Source organism: Eriocheir sinensis, chromosome 38 (assembly GCF_024679095.1).
Source record: "Eriocheir sinensis breed Jianghai 21 chromosome 38, ASM2467909v1, whole genome shotgun sequence".
NCBI classification, from domain to species: domain Eukaryota; kingdom Metazoa; phylum Arthropoda; class Malacostraca; order Decapoda; family Varunidae; genus Eriocheir; species Eriocheir sinensis.
The window spans coordinates 12,480,489-12,505,488 of record NC_066546.1 but is presented as its reverse complement, the minus strand read 5'-3'; the positions used below and the strand labels follow the sequence as shown (position 1 = coordinate 12,505,488).

Sequence of the window (25,000 nt, the reverse complement as noted above, 5' to 3'; positions counted from 1 at the left end):
GTGGAAATAACCCAGGGGAGGAGAATGCAGGAAATTGGAACACAAAGGAGAGAATAGCAAGGAAAGGAGAAGAAGAAGAAGGAAAGGAGAATGGATGCAATAGGGAAAATATGGAAAAGAGGGAAAGGGAGGCAGAAAAGAAAGAAAAGGAAAGGAATGGAAAGGAGAAGAAGGAAAGGAGAAGAAGGAAAAGAGAAAGGATGCAATAGGGAAAATAAGGAAAAGAAGAAATGTGAGGGAGATAAAAAGGGAAAGAATGGGAAGGAGAAAAGAAGGAAAAGAGAAGGAATGGAAAGGAGAGGAATAAGGAGGAAAGGAGGAAGAGAAGGAATGAGAGGCAGAAACGAAGGAAAAGAGGAGGAATGAAAAGGAGAGAAAGACAACGGGTAAATGAGAAGGTATACAAAAGATAAATGAAGGAAAATTAAGAAAAGGAATACAAAAGAGAGAAGGAGAAGAAATAGTTCGAACGTAAAAGAGAAAAGAAGAAAATGAGAAAATGTGTGCAAATGAGTGAAGAAAAATGAAGAAAAGAAAGAGGAGAAGAGAAGCAATGCAATATAGAGAAAAATGAGAAGGGAAGAGATGGAAAGAAGAGAAGGGAAAGGAAAGGAATGGAGGAAGAGAAGGAGGAAAATAAAAAGGAATACCAAGAAGAGAAGAAGGAAGAGGAGGAGAGAAGGAAAATAGAAGGGATGCAAAGAAAAGAAGGAAAAGGGAAGGAATGGAAGAAGAGAAGGAGGAAAAGAAAAAGGAATAGAAAGAAGAGAAGAAGGAAGAGGATGAGAGGAGAGGGAAAATAGAAAGGAAAATAGAAAGGAAGAAAAAATGCGAAAATGAGAAGAAGGAAAACAAGAAAATCAACGAAGAAAAGAAAAAGGAAATGAGAAGAAATATAAACGCGAAAAGAAAAGGGAAATTAGAAGGAAAGGAGAGAAGAAGGAAAAGAGAAAAAAGACACAAAAGAGAAAATTGAGTAAAAGAAAAAGGGTGCAGAGAAGAAAAGGATAAAAAGTAGAAGGGGATGGAAAGGGGAGAAGAATAAGGAGAAGAAATGGATGGAGAGAGAGAAGGATAAAGGAAGAAGAGAAGCATTAGAAAATAGAAAAAATAAAAAAAGGAAAAGAGAAGGAAAGGAAAGACGAGGAAAAGATAATGAAAAGAAAAAAAGAAATAGGGAAAAGAAAATCAATAGAAAGGAAAGAAGGAAAATAGAGTTAATGAAAAAAAAAGAATTATTATAACATTAAGATTTATATAACTAGATAGTCATTCATACACACACACACACACACACACACACACACACACACACACACACACACACACACACACACTTCAAGTAAGCTTTAAGGGAAAACTGGATAAATACAGATATGGATACGGGACCACACGAGCGTAAGCCTAAACCCTGTAAAACTACAACTAGGTAAATACAACTAGGTAAATACACACACACACACACACACACACACACACACACACACACACACACACACACACACACACACACACACACACACACACATATACAGCCATACACACATTCATATATGCATACACGTTCATATATTCATACTGATATTTAAAACTATGAATATATTTTAAAAAAACGCATGCCCGAAATATTCCAGGCACTAGAAAGCAACGCAAATGTGAGAGATCGAATTTGTTTAAGTTATAGATGAAAAAGGGAAGGAAAAAGAGAGGACGGGAAGCAAGAAAATATTATGAGAGAGAGAGAGAGAGAGAGAGAGAGAGAGAGAGAGAGAGAGAGAGAGAGAGAGAGAGAGAGAGAGAGAGAGAGAGAGAGAGAGAGAGAGAGAGAGAGAGAGAGAGAGAGAGAGAGAGAGAGAGAGACTAAAAGAAGATGAGATTAAAAAAGAAAGGCAAAAAGGAGAGATGAAATAACGATGCAGAATAAGGAGAAAAAAAATGAAGAGGAAGTGAAAATATAAAGAAAGAAGAATAAAAAGGATGAATTATAGGAAAAGAGGCATAAGGAGGAGGAGGAGGAGGAGGAGGAGGAGCAGCACTACAAGAAGAAGAAGAAGAAGAAGAAGAAGAAGAAGAAGAAGAAGAAGAAGAAGAAGAAAAAGAAGAAAACAGAAACTGAAAAATTAGAATAGAACAAACAGCAGGGAGAGGCAGTAAAGAAGAAAGAAGAAAACGATGAATTTGAGAAAGAAGAAGAAGAAGAAGAAGAAGAAGAAGAAGAAGAAGAAGAAGAAGAAGAAGAAGAGGACGACGAGGAGGAGGAGGAGGAGGAGGAGGAGTCTCTTTTACAATAGGGAGGGCGAGATATACTCCTTTTGGGATGCTGCAAAATCCTGATACTTCCTCAACCCCGAAGTATTTGTCCTCTTATCAGGCGAGGAGGAGGAGGAGGAGGAGGAGGAGGAGGAGGAAGGTGGTGAAAGAGGAAAGGGAATTATCATGACAAAAAGAGTAAATCGTTCAGAGAGAGAGAGAGAGAGAGAGAGAGAGAGAGAGAGAGAGAGAGAGAGAGAGAGAGAGAGAGAGAGAGAGAGAGAGAGATAACCTGGGTCACAATCTTTCTTCTTTTCTTCATTCCTTCACTTTTCTCCCTCCTCCTCCTCCTCCTCCTCCTCTATCTTGTCCTGAAATGCACCGCGAACAATTAATTTCTCTTTGGACGTTTCGCCTCAAGAATTAATTTTGTTACACACAGAAGACTCTCCTTAGAGGCGTCCCTTTAATTTAAAACTTACAAGTAATTTTAGAATAATGAGAATGGCCAGTTGTGGAGGAGGAGGAGGAGGAGGAGGAGGAGGAGGAGGAGGAGGAGGAGGAGGAGGAGGAGGAGGAAGAAGAAGAAGAAGAAGAAAAAAAAAAGAATGTTTAGAAGCAGAAGGAAAAAATAATAATAAAATAAAGGAGGAGGAGGAGGAGGAAGAAGTAGAAGACGAAAGAGGAGGGGGAGGATTAGGAGAGGGAACAGATGATTGAGGAAGAGGAGTAGGAAGAGGACAGGAAGGATAAGGAAGAGGAGTACCCAGGGATTAAGGAGGAGGAGGAGGAGGAGGAGGAGGAGGAAGAGGAAGAGAATGAGAATGAGAAAGAGGAAGAGTTAGAGGAGAAGGAGGAGTAGGAGGAGGAGAAGGAGAGGAGGAGGAGTAGGAAAGGAGGGGGAGGAAAAAGAGGAGGAGGAGGATGGAGAGGAGGAGGAGGAGAAGGAGATGCTTGACAACTTTTTTGATTCTCTCTCTCTCTCTCTCTCTCTCTCTCTCTCTCTCACTTAATATTTCACTCTTCCAATAGGCGTCTGTGTTTACCTAATATATCGCCTTTTTTTTATTATCACACACACGCACACACACACACCAGGTGGAGAAGAGGGAGAGGGCGAAAGTCACGTGTGCAAATAATTGAAAACTCGCTTCGTGCTACCTGGCTCGCAGCAGGTGTGTGTAATTAAGAGCGGAGATTTGGGGCTCCTCTTTAGCACGTGCCGATATTTCACCTCAGTAATACGCCGGACGTGAGGGTGTCTGTGTGTGTGTGTGTGTGTGTGTGTGTGTGTGTGTGTGTGTGTGTGTGTGTGTGTGTGTGTGTGTAGGATGGTTAGGTTAGGTTAGGTTAAGTTGGTTAGGTTAAGTTAGGTTGGTTAGGTTGGTTAGGTTAGGTTAGGTTAGGTTAGGTTGGTTAGGTTAGGTTAGGTTAGGTTAGGTTAGGTTAGGTTAGGTTAGGTTAGGTTGGTTAGGTTAGGTTAGGTTAGGTTAGGTTGGTTAGGTTAGGTTAGGTTGGTTAGGTTAGGTTAGGTTGGTTGGGTTAGGTTGGTTAGGTTAGGTTAGGTTGGTTAGGTTAGGTTAGATTAGGTTAGGTTAGGTTAGGTTAGTTTTTTTTTTCCCCTTACTGCTTATTGTTTTCGTTTTTACGTTTTCACTAATCTGTTGCTAAAAGTTTTATATGTTTTTCTTCCATTTTCTCTTTCTTTCATTCTTTCATTTTCTTTCCTTACATTCTGTGTGTGTGTGTGTGTGTGTGTGTGTGTGTGTGTGTGTGTGTGTGTGTGTGTGTGTGTGTAGTTAAGAAACACCTAAACTTAGAGCTCGTTTCTCCCTCTGGTCTAATGTAATTCAAGACAAGATTTCTTTTTTACTTTTTTCTACTCTTTTCTTTTGTTTCTTTCCTCTTAAGTAATCGGCCCGGGAAAGGTTATCCTAATCAGGTCATCGAAGTTGTTATTGGGAAAAAAAATGTTAACTCGATCTAATGACCTGAACGATTTTATTTTCCCCTCACTGTTTTTGTTTCAAGCTCCCGTGGGTATGTTAATGAGAGAGAGAGAGAGAGAGAGAGAGAGAGAGAGAGAGAGAGAGAGAGAGAGAGAGAGAGAGAGAGAGAGAGAGAGAGAGAGAGAGAGAGAGAGAGAGAGAGAGAGAGAGAGAGAACGGTGGTTGATGGTCATTTGTCTTTTAGAATTTATGTATAGTGTGAAAATAAAATCTTCGTATGTCTCTGTCTTCAATTTGTCTATTTTTCTTGCTTCTTCCTTTTTTTTTTTTTCCTCTTGCTGATCCACCTCCTCTTCCACTTTCTCTTCAGACTCTTCCTCTTCCTTTTTCTCTGCTTCCTCTTCCTACTCCTCTTTTTTCCTCTTTTTTCCTGTTTTTCTTCCTCTTCCTTCTCCTGCTCTTCCGTCTTTTCTTTCTCACTCTCCTCTTCCACATCCTCCTCTTCCTCCGCGCAGGCGTGTTCCATGTTGTTCCTTGGTCGAGTGTTCGGATCTTATGGGACATGTCTGTGCGCGGAGGCCAGGGCGCGGCAGCATCTGTTTGGGGAAGGGCGAGCCAGAACCTCAACCTCATGAGGAACGCCCAGATGCACACCGGCTACTAGGGCTGTGAAGGGGGCGACGAATATCACTGAGGGGAAGGGGGCTGTTAGGGTTGCGCTTAATGTTGATCTTGTTTCGATTATTACCTCTTGGATAGCCATTGCTTGAGTCTTGATACCTCGGTTATTTCCTCTCAATACTTGTTTGTACAGTGAGCGTGTCGGTTGGAGCGGAATTGGCGGTGAGGTTGCAGCGGGCGTGTCTTGGTCCCGGGTTGTGGCGGCGAGGGCAGCGTCGTGAAGGCGAGGAGGCACGAGTCTGGCTGTGCTGTGGCGGGGTCGGTTTAGGGCCCCTGGGGTGGAGACAGGAAGGGTCAAGGCCAGCTTTGCCTCGATGGTTCACTTGCGCAACTGTTCAACTCCTGCGATATCCTGTGCTGTTAGTGGTTCCCAGCGCCGCATCCAGCATATAGGTATTCTTAGGACGATTTGTTTGCCGAAAGCGCGCTACTGCAGAGCGTTATAGGCCAAGACAGCGGATGTGTAGCGGGGCAGGGAAGAGAACACCTAAGCGAACACCTGGCCTGGCTGGTCTGAAGGAGTAGGAAGGCCATTTTCACGAACAGTTCAAGCGAGATGATGCAACACACACATCGGCAAAAATTATTTCTCGAGTCATCCATCAGTGGAACAACCTTCCTGCAGAACGATTGATGCGAAAACGATCACCTCCACCGGGAACCGTATTAACCGTCACTTTGTTGCTTCACGAGAACTGAACGTCTTCCACCTCCTGAAAAATGAAACGTTGCCAGAACGTATATTATTCTCCAACCGAGTCATCCGCCAGTGGAACAACTTTCCTGCAAAAAAGTCAGTGTGAAAATACTTTAAAAATCACATTCACCGTTCCTTTGTTTCGTCAGGAGTGAAGTGAGTGTGAAAATACTTTAAAAATGACATTGCCTGTTCCTTTGTTTCCTCTGGAGTGAAGTGAACGTTCCCGTAACATTATAAAAGTGCTTTCATCTGTTCATTATTTAACTGAAATTAGGCAGACACCGCCGTCATAAGCGGGCAGAGATTCCGGGGCCTGCTCCTAAATGCTTCCTGCTCATCCTCTCGTCTGAAGCCAATCAACTATTCAGTGTCGTTAAAGAAACACACCCTTCAGCCCATTGTTGACGTGTGTGTGTGTGTGTGTGTGTGTGTGTGTGTGTGTGTGTGTGTTTACATGTGCGTTGAGTAACATGTAAGTGCGTGTCATATGTACGTATTCCTTGATGTAAAGAAAGGCGCCTAATTTACGATGCAGACGTCACGTGACCAAATATAAACCTCTCGACATCAGAGGAACGCCGCCGCCGCCATGAGGAGGAGGAGGAGGAGGAAGAACAAGAAGAAAAAGAAGAAGAAGAAGGAGAAGAAGAAGAAGAGAAGAAGAAGAAGAAGAAGAAGAAGGAGGAGGGGTGGGAGGAGGAGATCAGAAAAGATGAAGACATGTAGGAAGTAGATGAAAGACTAAAGAAAGGGCAGGAAAAGGTGATTTGAATAAGAGGAAAAGATAGAAAATTGATAGGCATAAAAGATACTGATAATAACAATAAAATGAATAGAAAAAAAAGCGAGTATCAGAAACAATAGAAGATGAAGAAAATGAAGGCGATGATGATGAAAACAAACAGACTGATAAGAAAAGGAGTAGTTGTAGAGTTTTAAAAAAAAGAAAAAAAAGAAAGCAAAGGAAAAGAAAAGAAGAGGAAAAAGAAAAAGAAGAAAGGAATAAAGAATAAGAAAAGAAGAGGGCAAGAACAAATTAATGGAAAAAGTAAGAGAGAGAGAGAGAGAGAGAGAGAGAGAGAGAGAGAGAGAGAGAGAGAGAGAGAGAGAGAGAAAGGAATGGAAATTGAGAAGAAAAAACGCGATAAAACAATATGTGTGGAGAAGGGGAGAAGAGAGGGGAAGGGAATTCTTAGAAATTGTTATTGAAGAATAATGGGAACTGGATTTAAAGGGAGGAGAGAGAGAGAGAGAGAGAGAGAGAGAGAGAGAGAGAGAGAGAGAGAGAGAGAGAGAGAGAGAGAGAGAGAGAGAGAGAGAGAGAGAGAGAGAGTGTTCATATTAAACACACAAATCAGTGATCCTTGTTTGATGGGGAACTTTAGTATTTCATCGCTTTCGTTTTTACTCGCTCTGCCTAAAAATCTTTTGTTGCATATTTATATTTTAATTTTTCTCCTCTATTTTTGTTTTAGTCGGTGTTCTTTCAGCTCTGTTTGTTCACCGTGAAAAAATAAGTTAAAAATCGCCAATTATGACTATGAAGCTTAGGTATTTCGATCTTTTCAGTATTTTTTGGGTGAATCTAATAATAATACTGTGTCGATTTTTTTAACCCGGTAACAGCGGGGATCATGTTTCTTAATGGTCCCTCTACGCAAGAAAAATGAGAAAAAAATCATCACTCACACAAACCATTTCATAATATATATCAAAGCATTTGTGATCAGTTTATGCATCATCTATTTTTGGGGGTTTATATCATGGCATAAATTTGGCCCGTCGCTGCTACACGGTAAAGCCACAAATTTGTGCCGTCGCTGCTACCGGGTTAAGGTTATCCTAATTATCCAAACTGCCTCAGTATTTTTCTTTTCATAAACCCGGCCTGTATTATTTCTCATGACTCATAATTGATTAACGCTCGTTAGTTTTTTTTTCCGGTGAAGGCCACGAGCAAAAGATTCTAATAAGTTCACTTCTTACTAATAACTAGTCTTTAGAGGTAAAGTGTATTCAGTGACCTGACCTGAGCCATTTTTAGAGATTTGGTATTTGGTGACATGATACAAGGATTTTGATAATAACTAAAGGAATCAAATATATGTAAAATCAATCATGTTTTGTCAGTTAACATTCAACCAAGGTCTTTCGCAAGGTCACTTCCCAAGGTCAGTTTACAAGGTCAGTTTACAAGGTCAGTTCGCAAGGTCAGTTCACAAGGTCAGTTTACAAGGTCAGTTCGCAAGGTCAGTTCGCAAGGTCAGTTCGCAAGGTCAGTTCGCAAGGTCAGTTCGCAAGATCGGTTCGCGAGGTCAGTTCACAAGGTCAATTCACAAGGTCAGTTCACAAGGTCAGTTCACAAGGTCAATTCGCAAAGTCAGTTCACAAGGTCAGTTCACAAGGTCAGTTCACAAGGTCAGTTTACAAGGTAATTTCACAAGGTTAGTTCACAAGGTCATTTTACAAGGTCATTTCACAAGGTCAGTTCACAAGGTCAGTTCACAAGGTCAGTTCGCAAGGTGAGCAGATGAAAACAGGGAATGAAGGGAACGATTGAAAGTGACGGGCTTATGGAAATCACCTTGTGTGAGAGAGATATGGCTTTGTAGGCTTTTTATTTTGTTATGTTCCACCCAAATTGATCACATAAAACCTTGTCTTTATTTGAGAAGCAGCGTGCTATGAATTTATTTTGCTTTGTGTGTTTGTTTTAGCAGCGTTTTGCGGCCTTGTTTTACTTTGTGGTTTTACTTTGTGGTCTGTATTTGTGTGTGTGTGTGTGTGTGTGTGTGTGTGTGTGTGTGTGTGTGTGTGTGTGTGTGTGTGTGTGTGTGTGTGTTGGAGGATCAGCGTGTTTGGATTTGTTTTGAATTGTGGTTTAATTTTAGGAGCGTGTTATGGGCTTGTTTTATTCTTTGCCTTTTGTTTTGTTGTTTTTTGTCTCCTTTGCCGTAAAAACAGTGCTTAAAACTTCTAAAGATATGACAGACCTGGATCAGTGCAGCTCCTTATACTGAATGACGTGTTGACGAATACAGGGAAAGAAGCAGCTCAAGGGCAACAAAAAAAGTGCAGAAATAAAAGACTGCGAATGAGACTCACATGCTCGTCGCCTAAACACTTTTCTGGTTTGTCTAATCTCTTCATACTTACGCAACACATCTCTAAAAACTAACTGATTACATTATTTTATCTCTTGAAACACATGTTCGTCGTCTATTGTCCCTTTTATGGGTTGTCTAATCTCTTCATACCGAGGTGGCACATCTCTAAAAACTAACTATTTGATTACATTATGTTATATCTTGAAACACGTGTTCTTCGTCTGGTTGTCTAATCACTTTTAGGAGCAGCGAGCAACGGGCTTTTTTTTTCATTATTATTTCCTTTTTTTTGCCCTTGAGCGGTTTTCTCTGCTGTAAAAAAAAAAAAAAAGCTTTGTATACTTTCATAGCAAGAGTCACATATCGCAGGAACGGCTATACATAAAATTCGCCTGCGCAACTTACGGGCTGAAGTTACCAAAGAGTTAGGTTAGGTTAGATTAGGTTAGGTTAGGTTAGATTAGGTTAGATTAGGTTAGGTTAGGTTAGGTTAGGTTAGGTTAGGTTAGATTAGGTTAGGTTAGGTTAGGTTAGGTTAGGTTAGGTTAGATTAGGTTAGGTTAGATTAGGTTAGGTTAGATTAGGTTAGGTTAGGTTAGGTTAGGTTAGATTAGGTTAGGTTAGGTTAGATTAGGTTAAGTTAAGTTAGGTTAGGTTAGGTTAGGAGGCCCTTCACGATAGTCTACCGGCGCTATAGGCAGCTCACACAAACACACACACACAACAAAAGCACATCCCTAAAAAATATCTGTTTGCGTACAATGTTTTCTCGTTCTCTAGATTACACTCTCACATACACACAAATATCACATCTCCAGTATACACGTCCTCTCTCCTATTAGCTCATTAACCTTCTGTCATTATGTCTAGAAACGTCCCAAGATGCCGATAATTTATATGAGCAAGACACGAAAATTGTACACACGACAGAAGAACTTTTGCATCGAGTTTAAAACAACGTAGCAATTTTCTCATCGACACTCCGCAGCTGCCAGTCAGTTCGAAGCAGAGCAAATTGTTTGATGTAATGTTTTCTCGCCCGGGAAGAGAAAAAGGTAACGTAAATGCCGATGAACTGAAGCAAAAATGTTATATAAAGTGAGAATGCATAAACGTTTGAATTCTCATATATATATAAACAACCCCAACTAATATTCACGTGAAATTGAGTTTGGAATAACCTGTCTGTGATCATGGCGTTTATGTTTTGTTGTTGTTTTAATCAAGGTATTTGTTTATTATTTTTTTGTGTGAATATCTGCTAAAAATTGTTAGTTTGACATGAAATTTTATCTTAGAACGTTCAGGAGTGGTTTTGTATGAATATTTTAAAAGTGTGTGTGTGTGTGTGTGTGTGTGTGTGAGAGAGAGAGAGAGAGAGAGAGAGAGAGAGAGAGAGAGAGAGAGAGAGAGAGAGAGAGAGAGAGAGAGAGAGAGAGAGAGAGAGAGAGAGAGAGAGAGAGAGAGAGAGAGAGAGAGAGAGAGAAGGAAAGAAGGAAAAGGATGGAAGGAAGGAAAGAAGGAAGGAAAAGACAGAAAGAAAAAAAGAAAAGAAGGAAGGAAGGAAAGGATGAGAGAGAGAGAGAGAGAGAGAGAGAGAGAGAGAGAGAGAGAGAGAGAGAGAGAGAGAGAGAGAGAGAGAGAGAGAGAGAGAGAGAGAGAGAGAGAGAGAGATGAATTAGTGATCATAAAAGCCTCGATAATCATTGTGTTTTTTTTTATTGTCGTGAAAAGGAAGACAAATCGTTTTTCTTGGTCCTCGTTATTTTTCTTCTATCTTTTTCGTTTCTTCTTTCTTACGTATTTCCTTTTTTCTTTACGTTTTTCTTCTGTTATTTTTACTGTTCCTTCTTTTTCATTATATCATCTTCCTCCTCCTCCTCCACCTCCTCCTCTTTCCTCCTCCTTTCTTCCTTTTCCTCCTTCATATTTTCTGCTTCTTCCTGCACTTTCATTTTTCTTTCTTCTTCTTCTTCCATATTCATTGTTTCCTCATGTTTTTTTTTCTTTTTTCCTTCTACTTTTCTTCTCCTCCTCCTCCTCCTCCTCCTCCTCCTCCTCCTCTTCCTCCTCTTCTGCGTTCATAAAGGTGAGGTATGTACACACACACACACACACACACACACACACACACGTCAGCTCACAAAAAGGTATACACGAATCTATGTACGTAAAATAAACGTACACAAGAGCTTCAAATACGTACATGTGCGTATTTGACCCTCTTAGGCGTTAACAAGATGCTTCCCCTCTGTGTGTGTGTGTGTGTGTGTGTGTGTGTGTGTGTGTGTGTGTGTGTGTGTGTGTTTGTTTGTTTGTTTAAAGAAGAGAAGAAAGAGAAAAAGATGGAAGAGAAGGAGGAAATGGAGAGGAAAATGAAGAAGGACGTATAAGAGGAGTAGGAAGAGAAAGAGGAAGGTGAAGAATAAGGAGGAGGAGGAGGAGGTGGAAGAAAAGGAAGACGGAAGAGGAAATGAAGAAAAGAAGAAGAAGAAAAAGAAGAAGAAGAAGAAGAAAAAGAAGAAGAAGAAGAGAAAAGACGAAAGGAAAAAGGAGGGAAAACAGAGAATATGAAGGAGAAAGAAAGGAGGAGGAGGAGGAGGAGGAGGAGGAGGAGGAGGAGGAGGAGGAGATGATCATTATATTAAACAATCATTCACTTTGGGTTTTAATATTCAGTCAAAAATACTCTCTCTCTCTCTCTCTCTCTCTCTCTCTCTCTCTCTCTCTCTCTCTCTCTCTCTCTCTCTCTCTCTCTCTCTCTCTTCTGACTGACTGACTGGCATCCTTCATTGATTCAAAAGTCATCAGTCACGTTGGGTTGACTGTCGGCTGTGAAGGAGGTGAAGGAGGAGGAGGAGGAGGAGGAGGAGGAGGAGGAGGAGGAGGAGGAAGTAGAAGAAGACGAAGAAAATAAAATAAAAAAAGAATACCATACAAATAAAACAGTCGACAAATGAAAAGAGGAAGAAGAAGAAGAAGAAGAAGAAGAAGAAAAGGAGGAAGCAGAAGGTAATGAGGAGAAAGAAGAGGACAATGACGAAAGAAAAAATAAATAAATACCGTAATTATGCAGAAAGAATAAATGGATGTGAAGATAATGAGAGAACGAAAATACACATAGAACAGGATATGGAGGAGGAAGAGGAGGAGGAGGAGGAGGAGGAGGAGGAAGTAGAAGAGGAAGAGGAAGACAAGGACGAGGACGAGGACAAAAAAATACAAAAAGGAAGGATGAAGGAAAAAAAAAAAACCGAGATAATTGACTATAAAAAAATGCCGTATGAATAATTGAAGAAAAGAAGGAAGAAGGAGACGAGAAAGTGGAAAAGTGGAACAGCAATTAGATGATAAAAGGGAAGATAAAAAGGACTGAAAATAGCTGACGAAAGGAGGAATAGAGAGAGGCAGTAATGGGCGAAGGAAGAGGAAACAAAAGGAGGGGGAAGGAGAACAATGTAGATAAAGAAAATAAAAAGAAAAGAAGCAAAAAAAATATATGAAAGAAGTAGAAAAATAGGACAAGAAAAGGGAAAAGGAGAAAAAAGAATGCGAAAGAGAGAAAGAACGAGGAAAAAAAAGTAGAAAAGAGGAAGAAGAAAGGAAGACTAGGTAAGAGGGAGACAAGAGGGAGGAAGAAGAAGAAGAAGAGGAAGAACAGAAACGAAAAGAAAAACGAGAACAGGAACAAGAGCAAGAGAAAGAAAGGAGAGCAAGTTAAGAAGAGGAGGAGAAGGAGAAAGAGAAAAAGAGAAGGCGAAACAGAAGAAGAAAAGAAGAATCAGAGAGGCAAAAGTGAGGAGGAGAACGAGGACGAGGAAGACCAGAGGAGGGAGAGACGGGGCAAGGAGGAGGAGGAGGAGGTGGAGGAGTAGGAGGAGCAAGATGGCGGGGACGTGGAGTCAGCACCTTCAGAGCCAGTAAGACTGTCGCGCACGGTGTTAACTTTCCTATGAAGTCGACGGAATTGAGCCCCGGCGCTAAGCTATAGATGCTGAGAAATTTGGGACGAATAGGCGGGAATCTCTGGCCAGGGGGAGAGAGAGAGAGAGAAAGTTGAAAATTGCAATATCCATATGTCATATTTCTGGCTTACCTGTCACATCCCTTTACCTGCTCTCTCTCTCTCTCTCTCTCTCTCTCTCTCTCTTTTTTTTTTTTGTTTATTGCCTCCCCTTCTTTTCCTCCTCTTCCTCTTCCTCCTCCTCTTGCTACTCCTCCGCCTCCTCCTTTTTCATCTCCTCATTCACTTAGTCCTCTTCCACGCCTTCCTCTTGCTCTTCTCCCTCCTCCTCCTCCTCCTCCTCCTCTTCCGTAATCCTCCTCCTCTTCCTCCTTTAAGCCCTAACGGTTTTTATTACTGTAGATTCTCTCTCTCTCTCTCTCTGCATATATGTTTGTTTTATCGTTATTTCCATTCTATTCCTCTTTCTCTTTCTCTTTCTCTCTTTCTCTTTGTTTGTCATTTTCCTGATAATAAATTTATTCCTCAGTATCTTTTATTTTATTTACTATTTCATTTTATCCTACTTCTTTTTTTGTTTTCCTTCTCAATTTCTTTCTTTCTCAATTCATCTTTATTCACTTGTTCTCGTATTTCTTGTATTCATAACGCTGTAGTCTCTCTCTCTCTCTCTCTCTCTCTCTCTCTCTCTCTCTCTCTCTCTCTCTCTCTCTCTCTCTCTCTCTCTCTCTCTCTCATTTTTGACGTATGTTCTCTCGGAATATGATATTGTTTTGAAAATATGAAATGCAACGAAGAGGAGGAGGAAGAGGAGGAAGGGAAGGAATGACGTAGGAAGAGCAAAGTAGAGGAGGAGGAGGAGGAGGAGGAGGAGGAGGAGGAGGATATTAAGCAATAGGAGGTGGAGATAGACTAAGAGAAACTGTTGGAGCAGGAGGAGGAGGAGGAGGAGAAGAAGGAAGGGGATGAATTTGTGTTGGTTGTGGTCTTAATGTTTGTGACTGTAGGGAAAGAGGAGGAGGAGGAGGAAGAGGATGAGGAGGAGGAAGAAGAAGAAAAAGTGATGGTGGAGGTCGTGGTGGTAGTAGATGTAAGGGAGAAAGAGAGGAAGATAAAAACAAAGAGTAGAGAGATAGAAGAGATAGAGAATACAATTGATAAAGGAGAAGAAGAAACAAAAGCGAGAGGAGGAGGAGAAAGAGGAATAGAAGCAGAAATAAGGAACAGAAATAGAAGGAGATGAAAAAAAAGAAAACCAAGAGGAGAAGGAAGAGAAGGAGAAAAGGGAGATAAAGTTAATAGACCAGGAGGAGGAAGAGGAATAGAAGCAGAAATAAGGAAGAGTAAATAGGAGATGGAAAAAAAGAAAACCAGGAGGAGGAAGAGAAGAGGAGAAAAGGGAGATAGAGTTAGTAGAGCAGGAGGAGGAGGAGGAGGAAGAGGAGGAGGAGGAGGAGAGGGTAAAAAATGCATACCGCGGGAAGGAAAGAATCGCAACATCCCCGCAACACACAAAACTCCCGCACAACACAAGGCAACACAACAAGACACCTGCCAACCCTCGGCTCGCCTCTGTCGGTCCGAGATTGTAGTGTTCATTTCTTGTCTGGGACTCGACTGTACCCGCTCCTGCTGCTGTTGTTACCCCCTGCCTCTACTTCATCTACTGCTACTTCTACTCTGCTTTGTATTGTAATTGCTAGTTCTCCTGCTGTTGTTACTAGTGATACTGCTTCCTGCTATTACTGATGTTACTGCTACTACTACGTTTACAACTCCCTCTTGTAATCCTACTATTACTTCCATTACGTTTACTGCTACTGTTTATATTATTACTCCTCCTCCTCCCCCTCCTTTTCTTTTCCTTCCCTTCCTTTTCCCTCTGTTCTTCCTTTTCCTGTTGGTTCTATTACTTATATTGTGGTTTTTATTATTTTTTCTGCGTCTAATGTTGTTGCCACTCTTTCGCCTCCTCCTCATTCCGCTTCCTTCTCCTTTGCCTCGTCTGCATCCTCTTCCTATTGCTGCTGTTGCTATTTCAACTACTATTACTACTACTACTTCTGTTATTAGTACCATTTTTCTTCCCTCCATTTCTTTTCCCTCTCTTTCTTTTTCCTCTTCATCTTCATCCTTTTCTTCTACTACAACTTTTACCTCTACTTCTACCTTTATTATTTCTACTTTTTCTTCCTCTTTTTTCTTTTCCCTATTGTTACTACTACTACTACTACTACTACTACTACTACCATTATCTATTACGTATCTCTCCTGCGTCAAGCCCTTCTAATAGCTACGTAATAATGCACGCTAGCCAACATTTCCGATGTAATAAATAAACCTCCACAAAGACGTCATGAACTCTGACTTTTCTTTTTTTTCATATTTATTTTGCGAAAGAGCTTTTGAACCTGGAATGGAAATTGCAATAATGTGTCTGGTATTCTGTTTTAAAGGTGCTGGGAGGCGAGTGATGTTCATTATGAGGGCTTAAAGGGGGACTCCGCTAATGTGTTCCAGGTGTGCTTATAGCGCCTGATTGGAGGTGTGAAGGTGTGGGTGGCTGTCGGGGCCGAGGTGAAATTTGTGAGTCTTTCTTGTCGTAATCGGGTGAGTTGGCTACACTGGGTTTGGTGGCGTGGTTGTTGTTGTTGTTGTTGTTGTTGTTGTTGTTGTTGTTTTGTTTGTCTTCACTTATTTGTTTGTTTTTGTTCCTTGTTTTTTCGCCTTTTTTGTTTTTTTTGTTTTTGTTTTTTTGTTACGTTTTCACATTCCTTTGTGCGTTTTATCTTGTTATTTTTTTTTTACTGTTCGTTGTTTCTTCTTCGCCTTTTTTTTTTTTTAGGTTCATTGTTTTATTTTCATGTTTAACTTATTGCATTCTGTCTCCTTGATTTCATGTTATTGTTTATTGTTTGTCTTGTTCTTTGTTTCTTCTTCGCCTTCTTTTTTGTTGTTTATCTCGTTCATTTTTTCTTTGTTTGGTTTTTCATTTTGTTTTTCTTTGTATTGTTTCTTTATTTGTTATTGTTTATTGTTTTTGTTCTTGTTCTCCTTTCTCTCTCCTTCGCCTTCATTTTTGTAGTTTTTCTCGTTCATTTTTTTTCTTTGTTTGTTTTCTTATTAGTGTTATTCATATTTATTTCTTTTTTCTTCAATTTCTGCCTGGTGCTTTTTTCTCCCACGAGGTGGTCACAAATAATTTCCCTTCCTTATGTTCATCCGTGTCTTACCACCCAAAGCTCACCTACTGACCTACTTATTCATCCATTCCATCCACTCATCCACCTCATCCATCCACCTCACTCTCTACTCACCCCATCCTTCTTTGGCTCCACTCCTCTTCATCTCCAAACAAGATCCCCTAGACTTTCTTTATGGGGTTTCTACTTAACACACACACACACACACACACACACACACACACACACACAGAGTCGCTATTACACAAAAAAAACCATACTCCTTTTATATTCCTTCTGTGCAGTGAAGTCCCTCCGGCCGAACAGTAGCGGAGTTTAGGCTTCCAGAGTGGGCGGGGAGAGGCTTTGGTGAAAATAGGGTAAAAGAAGAAGAAGAAGATGAAAAACGAAATGTCATAGAGTCCTGAGTTAAAAGCTATGGTGGTATGTGGCAACGAATGGTCTCCAGTTGAAAAGAAAGTCCTTGAGCAATAGTTAAAGCCTGTGGTGGTCTTTGGCATTTCTCTGGTTAAAACAAAGGCATGTACAGAGAAAGTGATTGTAGGAAAGGTTTATTTTTATTGAAAATCGTGACGCTAAAGTTCAGAAGAGCAGTTAGCATGAAAATATCGATAGGAGATAGAAAGAGATGTAACACTGCTTCGAAATTTAAGAGATAGAAGATTGTCAGTAAGAGGCGGGGAGTTGACGAGACGAAGAGCCTTAGACTGCACTCCGTCCAAGCGAATGTGTGTGTGGAGCGCCCCAACACACATGCATACTTCATACGAGGGCGGACAAGGCCTCTGTATATGGTCAGCATCTGTGAGGGTGAAAAGAACTGGCGGAGACGATACAGGACGGCCAGCCTAGAGGAAGCTGATTTAGTGAGAGAGGAGATATGAGGTTTCCAGTTGAGATTTTGAGTTAAGGATACCCCGAGGATGTTTATTGTAGAAGGTGAACGCTGAGTGTTATGGAAGAATAGGGATTAGGTGTTTGGAAGACTATCGAGTTGATAGGAGGAGAAATTAAGTTGAGGAAAGATATTTGTTTCAGCAGTGCAGCGTTTTAAGGAAAAGATTTTGTATACGATGTCAGGGAAATTGATAAACAAAATGGAAACTGAAACGTGATATTTAACTTGTTATTTTTACATCTTGAAACTGGAGGATACCACGAAGAGACATTTAATAAACTGGAAATGTATTTGTTTCAGCAGGTCTTGTCTGTGAAGCCAGTAAACGAGGTCAGGGAAGCTACGATAAATAAACTGTGAACTGAATATAGAAACTGAACCTCTTTTTTATATCTTGAAACTGAAGGATACCACGAAGGGACATTTAATAAACTGGAAAGGTATTTGTTTCACCAGTTCTTGTCTGTGATGCAAACGAGCCAATCCACGAGGTCAGGGAAGGTATGATAAATAAACTGTGGACTGAATGTAGAACTTGAACCTCTATTTTATATCTTGAAACTGAAGGACACCACGACGGGACTTTTAATGAACTAGAAAGGTGTTTGTTTCAGCTGCTCGACATGCGTAATAATCGGTTTTTACGCGTCGTCAGAGAAGCTACGATAAATAAGGGTAAGGGAGGATGAATAAGAGAAGGGGATGAGTGAGGAAAGGATGGGTAATGTGAGTCGAGGGGAGGGGAAAGGGTAAGGGAAGAGGGGACGGTGTTAGGAAGGGAGGGATGCTGAGAAAAGAGAAGGTAAGCTAAGGTAAGGTAGGTTATAGAAAGGTAAGGAAAGGAAAGGTTAGGTAAAGTACGGCAGGCTATTGGAAGGAAAGGTAAGGCGAGGTATGGTAAGGTTAGAAAAGAGAAAAGATGCTTGAAAAAGGAAAAGATAAGGGAAAGGATTGAATGTAATAGTTTTCCTTCATTATGAAACTACGCGAATATAAACTGACAGAAGGGAATTTATCTCTATCATCTCTTTACAAGCCTTCAAGAAACAGAATATGGCCTGACTGAGAGTGCATTTTCCTTCACTACGAAACAACGGGCAACAGACTCGTGGTTAACTGTAGCAATGTTTTTTTCCTTCATTACGAAACTGAAGAATATTTAGAACAGCTTCCCGTGATAACTTGTCGTAACGCGGATTCGCTAAAACGGGAGCGTGTTGTGATATCGGCGTGTTATGATGTTTCAGAGTGCAGAGCAAAATGAAGAACACTGTGAGGCGGTTCCGGTGTTACTTTTTATTTTATTAGTTATGAAAGAGGAAACAAAGAGAGAGAGAGAGAGAGAGAGAGAGAGAGAGAGTGTGTGTGTGTGTGTGTGTGTGTGTGTGTGTGTGTGTAATAACAACAGTAATAATAACGATAATATAGTCGGTTTATTCGGTCTTTAGCACGTTAGGTTGAAAATATACATGTTATAAATATGTTGTAGAAGTAAATAAACAAAAGTACAAAATGAAAGAGGGAGGGGGTAAGGGTTCAGGGGGTCTAAAGTATCTGTGGGGATTTTTGATGATGGCAATATTATGTGTGTGTGTGCGTGTGTGTGTGTGTGTGTGTGTGTGTGTGTGTGTGTGTGTGTGTGTGTGTTGGTCACCCTCGGAATGAGTGCAGCAATGGTGATCGTGTTCTACCTTCAGGAAAAGAATGTATTAATAGCCTGCCTCTCTTTGTTCTCTCTCTCTCTCTCTCTCTCTCTCTCTCTCTCTCTCTCTCTCTCTCTCTCTCTCTCTCTCTCTCTCTCTCTCTCTCTCTCTCTCTCTCTCTCTCACACACACACACACACACACACACACACACACACTGCTATCTTTCCCTTATCTTCTCCTATTGAAACATCTCTTCTCTTACCTTACCTTACCTTACCTTACCTTACCTTACCTTACCTTACCTAACCTTACCTTACTTTACCTAACCTTACCTTACCTTACCTTACCTAACCTTACTTTACCTTACCTTACCTTACCTTACCTAACCTTACCTTACTTTACCTAACCTTACCTTACCTTACCTTACCTTACCTTACCTCGCCTTACCTTACCTTCCAATAGCCTACCATACCTTACCTTACCTTACCTTACCTTACCTTACCTTACCTTACCTTACCTTACCTTACCTTACCTAACCTTACCTTACCTTACCTTACCTTACCTTACCTTACCTTACCTCGCCTTACCTTACCTTCCAATAGCCTACCATACCTTACCTTACCTTGCCTTTCCTTACCTTACCATAACTTACCTTACCTTAGCTTACCTTCTCTTTTCTCAGCATCCCTCCCTTCCTAACACCGTCCCCTCTTCCCCTACCCTTTCCCCTCCCCTCGACTCACATTACCCATCCTTTCCTCACTCATCCCCTTCCCTTACTCATCCTCTCTTACCCTTACCTCACTTCCCCTCTCCCTTACACTCCCCTCCCTTCGTAACACCTTTCCCTTATCTTGCCTAACCCTTCTCCTCCGTTCTCACTCCCTTTCCCTACCCTAATGTTTTCCTCCCCTTTACTCCCTTATCTTAATCTCCCTTTCTTCCCCTCCCTACACTTCCCATCCTTAACCTCACTCTTCCTCTTCCTTCCTCTCTCATTCTCTCATTGTATCCACTCTTTCCACCCTCTCTATTTCTCTCCTCCACTCTCTCCACTTCAATCTGCTTTTCCCTTCCTTCACGTCTCTTATCACTTCCATTCTAAACACCCACTCCCTCTTTTCCCCTTCCCCTTCCCATCCCTTCTCACCCCTCTCCATCCTCTCCTCCCCTCTTCCCCTTCCCCACGGTTCCCTTCTTGCACTCCTCACCCCAACCTCTACCTCCCCCCCCCCCATTGCTTTCACTTCCTTCCCCAACCACATTCCTACCCTCTCTCCTCCCTCCCTTACCTCCCTTTTCCTTCCTCCTACCCTCACTTCCTTCCCTTACCTCACTTTTACCCTCATTCTTACCCTAAGTTACCCTACCTTTCCCTACCTCACCCTTCCCCTACCTTCTTTTCTCTCCCTCTCCCTCACCCCTTCTCCTTCATCCCCTACCTCCCTCCTCCCCTTACCCTCACTTCCTTCCCTTACCTCACCTTTACCCTCCCTCTTACCCCAAGTTACCCTATCCTTCCCTACCTCGCCCTTCCCCTACCTTCTTTTCTCTCCCTCTGCCTCACCCCTTCTCCTCCATCCCCTACCTTTCCCTCCCCCTACTCTCACTTTCTTCTCCCTACCATACCCGAACCCTCTCTCTTACCCATTCCCCCTCCCCTCCCCGTCCGCCCCTTCCCCCTGCGTCTAGCCTTACAGGGGAATATATACGAGAGCTCATGGCAGACCTAACAGTTATGGGTCAGTCGCCGCGCCCCATCAGCCATCAGGGCCCCGGCGGAGCCCCCGGACCCCAGTAATGGCCCGGGGCTGCCGCTGCCAAAGATGAAGTTCAATCCTTTGTAATGGAATTGTGAAAATATGTGATATGAGGCCCGTCCTTTGGCGCCCCCGACTCCTGCAGAAGCCCCAGGGTAAAGGACTCGCCCTCGCCTCTCTCGCTCTCTTTCGCCCTTGGGTTTGGGTGCTCCTGTCTCCCTCCAGCACCGCCCCCCCCCCTCCTTCTTCCTCCCCGGCATCAGTGTTTTTTTTGTTTTTTGTTTTTTTGTCCTCACCCATATTCTCGCTCTCTGCTTTCTCTGTTCTCGTCGCAAAGTGTACGGCAGCTCTATAGTCTTGTCCTCGCTTCCTCCTCCTCCTCCTCTTGTGTCCTCGCCTAACTGTCCTCTGTTCTCTCTCTCTCTCTCGTCTTCCTTGTCCTCTGTTGTCTCCTCAATTCTCTTCCTCTTCACTCTCCTGTTTTCTTCTGTCTCTTCTGCTTCACACCTCTCTTCCTTCCCGTCTTTCTTCCTCCATTTGCCTCTCCTGTTTTCTGCCTTTTCTGCTCCTTTTATTCTCTTTCCTCTCCTGTCTCCTATCTCCTCTGTTTCTCCTCCTCTTCTTCACTCGATTTTCCTCTCCTCTCCCGCCTCTCCTCTACTTCTCTCCCATGTCCTTTCTCTTCGTTATTTTCCTCCTTTTTCTCTTGTTCTTTTTTTCCTCGTCTCTGTTCCTTATTCTTGTCCTCTATCTATCAGTGTTTATCTATCTAGCAATCTATTTATTTTGTTTTTTCCTTTAGTTTTTTCTTCCTTTTTTTTCGTTCTTGTTGTTCTTGTTCTCGTTCTCTGTTCTCTCTCTCTCTCTCTCTCTCTCTCTCTCTCTCTCTCTCTCTCTCTCTCTCTCTCTCTCTCTCTCTCTCTCTCTCTCTCTCTCTCTCTCTCTCTCTCTCTCTCTCTCTCTCTCTCTCTCTGCTTTTTTTGTCATTATTTTCATCTTTCTATCTGTTTCTCTATCAATATCTATCTATCTTCTATTTTTTTTCCTTTCTCTGTCATTGTTCTGTCTACCTATCTATCTTTATCTATCTTCTTTTTCCTTGTTATTCTTTTCCTTCCTCCCTTGTCCTCGTTTACCTTATCCTCGTCATCTCTCCTTCCCCTCCTTCTCCCCTTCTCCCCCTCTTCCTCCCTTTCCTCATCCTCTAGTTCCCCCTCCTTCCCTTCCCCCTTCTGTGTTTCTCCCCCTGCTCTCTCCCTCACCCTCCTTCCTCCTCCTCCTCCTCCTCCTCCTCTTCCCCTCTTTCTCTCCCCTTTCTCACCCTCTTTGTTGCCATTCCTTCGCCCTTCCCCTCGTCTCGCATTGGTTGTAAAAGGACATTCCGTTTTCTTTTTCGTTTTTTTAGGGGGTATGTGGGTATTTTTTCCCTGTTTTGTCTTTTGAGGGGAATGGCTTAGTGGGGGGTTTTATGATGTGGTTTTCTATATAGACTAGTTGATTATTTTTTACGTCTTTTTGTGTGTGTGTTTCGTGGGTGATGGTGCTTTCTCTTGATCCAGGGTTCGATTCCTTGCTCGTGCGTGTCTTGAATTGAAACTTGCAGCCAATACTTGTGGGTCTGTTTGTAGGGTTTTCTTAGGTTGATGGTGCTTTCTCTTGATCCGGGGTTCGATTCCTTGCTCGTGCGTGACTTGAATTGAACCTTTCAGCCAATACTTGTGGTTCTGCTTGTAGATTTTTCTTAGGTGCGTATGAACAAAAAATACCTGAAGGACATTAGACAGGTAAACGTAATTAACCAAAAGAACAAAAGAAAAGAGAAACGTTTGGATTCACAACAACAACAACAACAACAACAACAACAACAACAACAACAACAACAACAACAACAACACTGGTGGATCTCCTTTTTTTTCAGGCTTCATATATATCACCAAAAGACCTGAAGGAAAGTAGACAGGTAAACGAAAGTAACAAAAAAAGAAAACGCAACAACAACAACAACAACAACAACAGAAACGACAACAACTATGATGGTAACGTTGGTACTTTTTTTTCTTGTAAGACTTTGGTATAAAAAAAAATATATTATCAAGAGACGGAATGAACACGGTGCCATGTCTCCTCATTTTAATATTATCCTCACCTCCTGTCCATTTCCTTTTATTTATTATTATTTTTACCTTCCTCCGTTTTCTTTCTCGAATTCTCCAATGGTATCACTTTCATTTTTGGGTTTTTATTTTGAAGGCTGCATTTTCCACGGTACGCTCTTCTGGTCGCTCGTGTTTTACTTCAGCTGTCCTTCGCGTGGTAATCTTTTTGTTTCCTGATATTTTTCTTTATTTTCCTTATCACATTGTATGCTATTCGTTTCCTTGTCCATTCTTTTGCCGCCTTAATATTCACTCACTTCCTTGAATCACTTTTAATTTCCGTAGCATTTTTTTTTCAGATAACTTTGCTTTTCTTTACTTTTTACATTGGATTATCTTTGTCTCCTCATCCATTTCCTTAGTGTTCTTAATGTTCCCTTCCTTGAATCACTTAGTTCTGATCACTCTCTCATTCTATTTATTTTCTTATCTCCGGGGTTGTCCTCTACGCAGTATCCTGAGGGGAGCAAGTGTGGCCAGCTGGCATTTCCTTCTGCTGGTGTTAGCGTGACAGGCGGGCAAGTGGGCGGGATGGGTGCTTCGGAGGAGGGGCTTGGGTAGGTGAGTGGGTGTTGTGAGTGGTTGTTAGGGAATGCTGGTAGGGAAGTGTGGCTGTTAAGGGGAAAGACTGACTGTCTGTTTGGTGAGGACAGAGTGTGTGTGTGTGTGTGTGTGTGTGTGTGTGTGTGTGTGTGTGTGTTTGTGTGTGTAAGGAAAGGAAAAATGTGATTGCGTGGATATGTGCGTGAGGGAGACCGTACTGACGTTTTGGGTGTATGGTTGACTGGGGTAAGAATGAGTGTTTGTATACATGGAAGACCATTGGAGAAGTATGACTGTGTGTGCGTGTGTGTGGGGGGGAGGGAGAGCGTGACTGTATATAGGAGAAGGTTAACTGAATTACTTGGATATTTGGGTGGGTTGCAGTAAGGAAGACATGTAGGTTGAGAAGCGTGGATGCTATGAGGTGAAAGACTGACTGGCTGTTTGGTAGGGAAAGAGTGGATGTCTGAGTGTATGGGGGAAGGAAAACTGTGAGTGGGTGTGAGGGGAAGGGTAAGTGTTATGAGAGGAAAGACTGACTGGCTGTTTGGTAGGGAAAGAGTGGGTATCTGAGTGCATGGGGGAAGGGAAACTGTCACTGTGTCTAGATATATGACTGGATGTGAGAGAAAGCGTACCTATTATGTGGTTAACGACTTGACTGACTGACCATTTGGTAGAGTGTGGATAACTAAGGAAAGAGTAGATATTTTAATACGTAAGGAAAGGGAAACTGTGATTGTGTGTACGTGGGAGTGGGAGAGAGGAGGGAGACCGCGAGTATTCAGGAAAAAATAAGGGAAGGTAGACTTGGTTTGCTCTCTGGCTGTGTGAGTATGGAAGGAAAGGATGTTGGGGCATGTGGAGCGAAGGGTGCTGTAGAAAAAGGTCGATTGTTTAAAAAAAGTGGAAGGACAGGGAAGGGACTGGAGTGTATGTTGGGAAAGCCGAGTGAAGGGGAGCATTTTTTTGTTACACAGGAAAAGAAACAGCTGAAGAGAAAACGAAAAATCCCTTAGACTAGAAAATGTATGGAATAAGTAAATGTTTAACTGGATATAGAGGGACAGAAGAGGTTGGTTATGTAAATGCAACTGTAAAAATAAGTGAAAACGAAAGAAAAAAGTGAATAAAAAGTCAAAAGGAAGCAGCTGAAGAGAAAACGAATAAGCACTTTGACTAGAAAATGAATGAAATAATTAAATGTTTAACTGGATACAGACGGACAGAAGAGGTTGGTCATGTAAATGCAACTGTAAAAATAAGTGAAAATAAAATAAAAAAGTGAATAAAAAGTCATGGGTGGCTGGAAGGTGAGAAAATACGTGTGAAAGCGTGAAAATAAGCGAGTGGTCGTGAGAGTGAGGTGAGAAGGAGCGTCGAGTGGGTTGTTAGGGAGGATTTAGTAAGGAAAGTGCAGGAGTAAGTTAACTTGAATATGTGAAATTTGTAATGACGCATGCCAAGAGTGTGTGTGTGTGCGTGTGTGTGTGTGTGCGTGTGCCATGTGCGTGTGTGTGTGAAATTAGCGTAAGAAAAGCAGTAGAGTGTATTTGTAGCTGCCTTTATTGAATTTATGAGTGTGTGTGTGTGTGTATGTGTGTGTGTGTGTGTGTGTGTGTGTGTGTGTGTGTGTGTGAGGGTAAGGAATCCAGGAACTTGGCTGTCAAAATACGCATGTTTCAATATTACTGTTCCGGCGAGCAAATCCTCTCCCTCCTTTACTCTCTCTCTCTCTCTCTCTCTCTCTCTCTCTCTCTCTCTCTCTCTCTCTCTCTCTCTCTCTCTCTCTCTCTCTCTCTCTCTCTCTCATCCATTATTTTTTTATTACTTTTCCGCTTCATCCATTTATTAATCTATGCCTTTTATTTCTCTTTTTATTTCTATTTTCTTTGCCTTGTCTCATTACTCTTGTTGTTGTTGTTGTTGTTGTTGTTGTTGTTGTGTGAATCCAATCCTTATGCTGTTTTTCTTGTTTTTTTCTTCCTTTCGTTTTTTTTATACATATTTCTGACGCAAAAAAAAATTGTAAACAGTGAATAAAAAATCATACAAAATCATACAGTGGAAGCTTAAAGCGTGTGTGTGTGTGTGTGTGTGTGTGTGTGTGTGTGTGTGTGTGTGTGTGTGTGTGTGTGTGTGT

At 41.7% G+C, this 25,000-nt stretch overlaps 1 long non-coding RNA gene across 1 annotated transcript in view; it reads left to right on the top strand.

Moving 5' to 3' along the window:
* The window catches only part of LOC127008678 (uncharacterized), a 200,516-nt gene that overhangs the window by 76,398 nt on the left and 99,118 nt on the right, over positions 1-25,000 (top strand). The window lies entirely within an intron of this gene.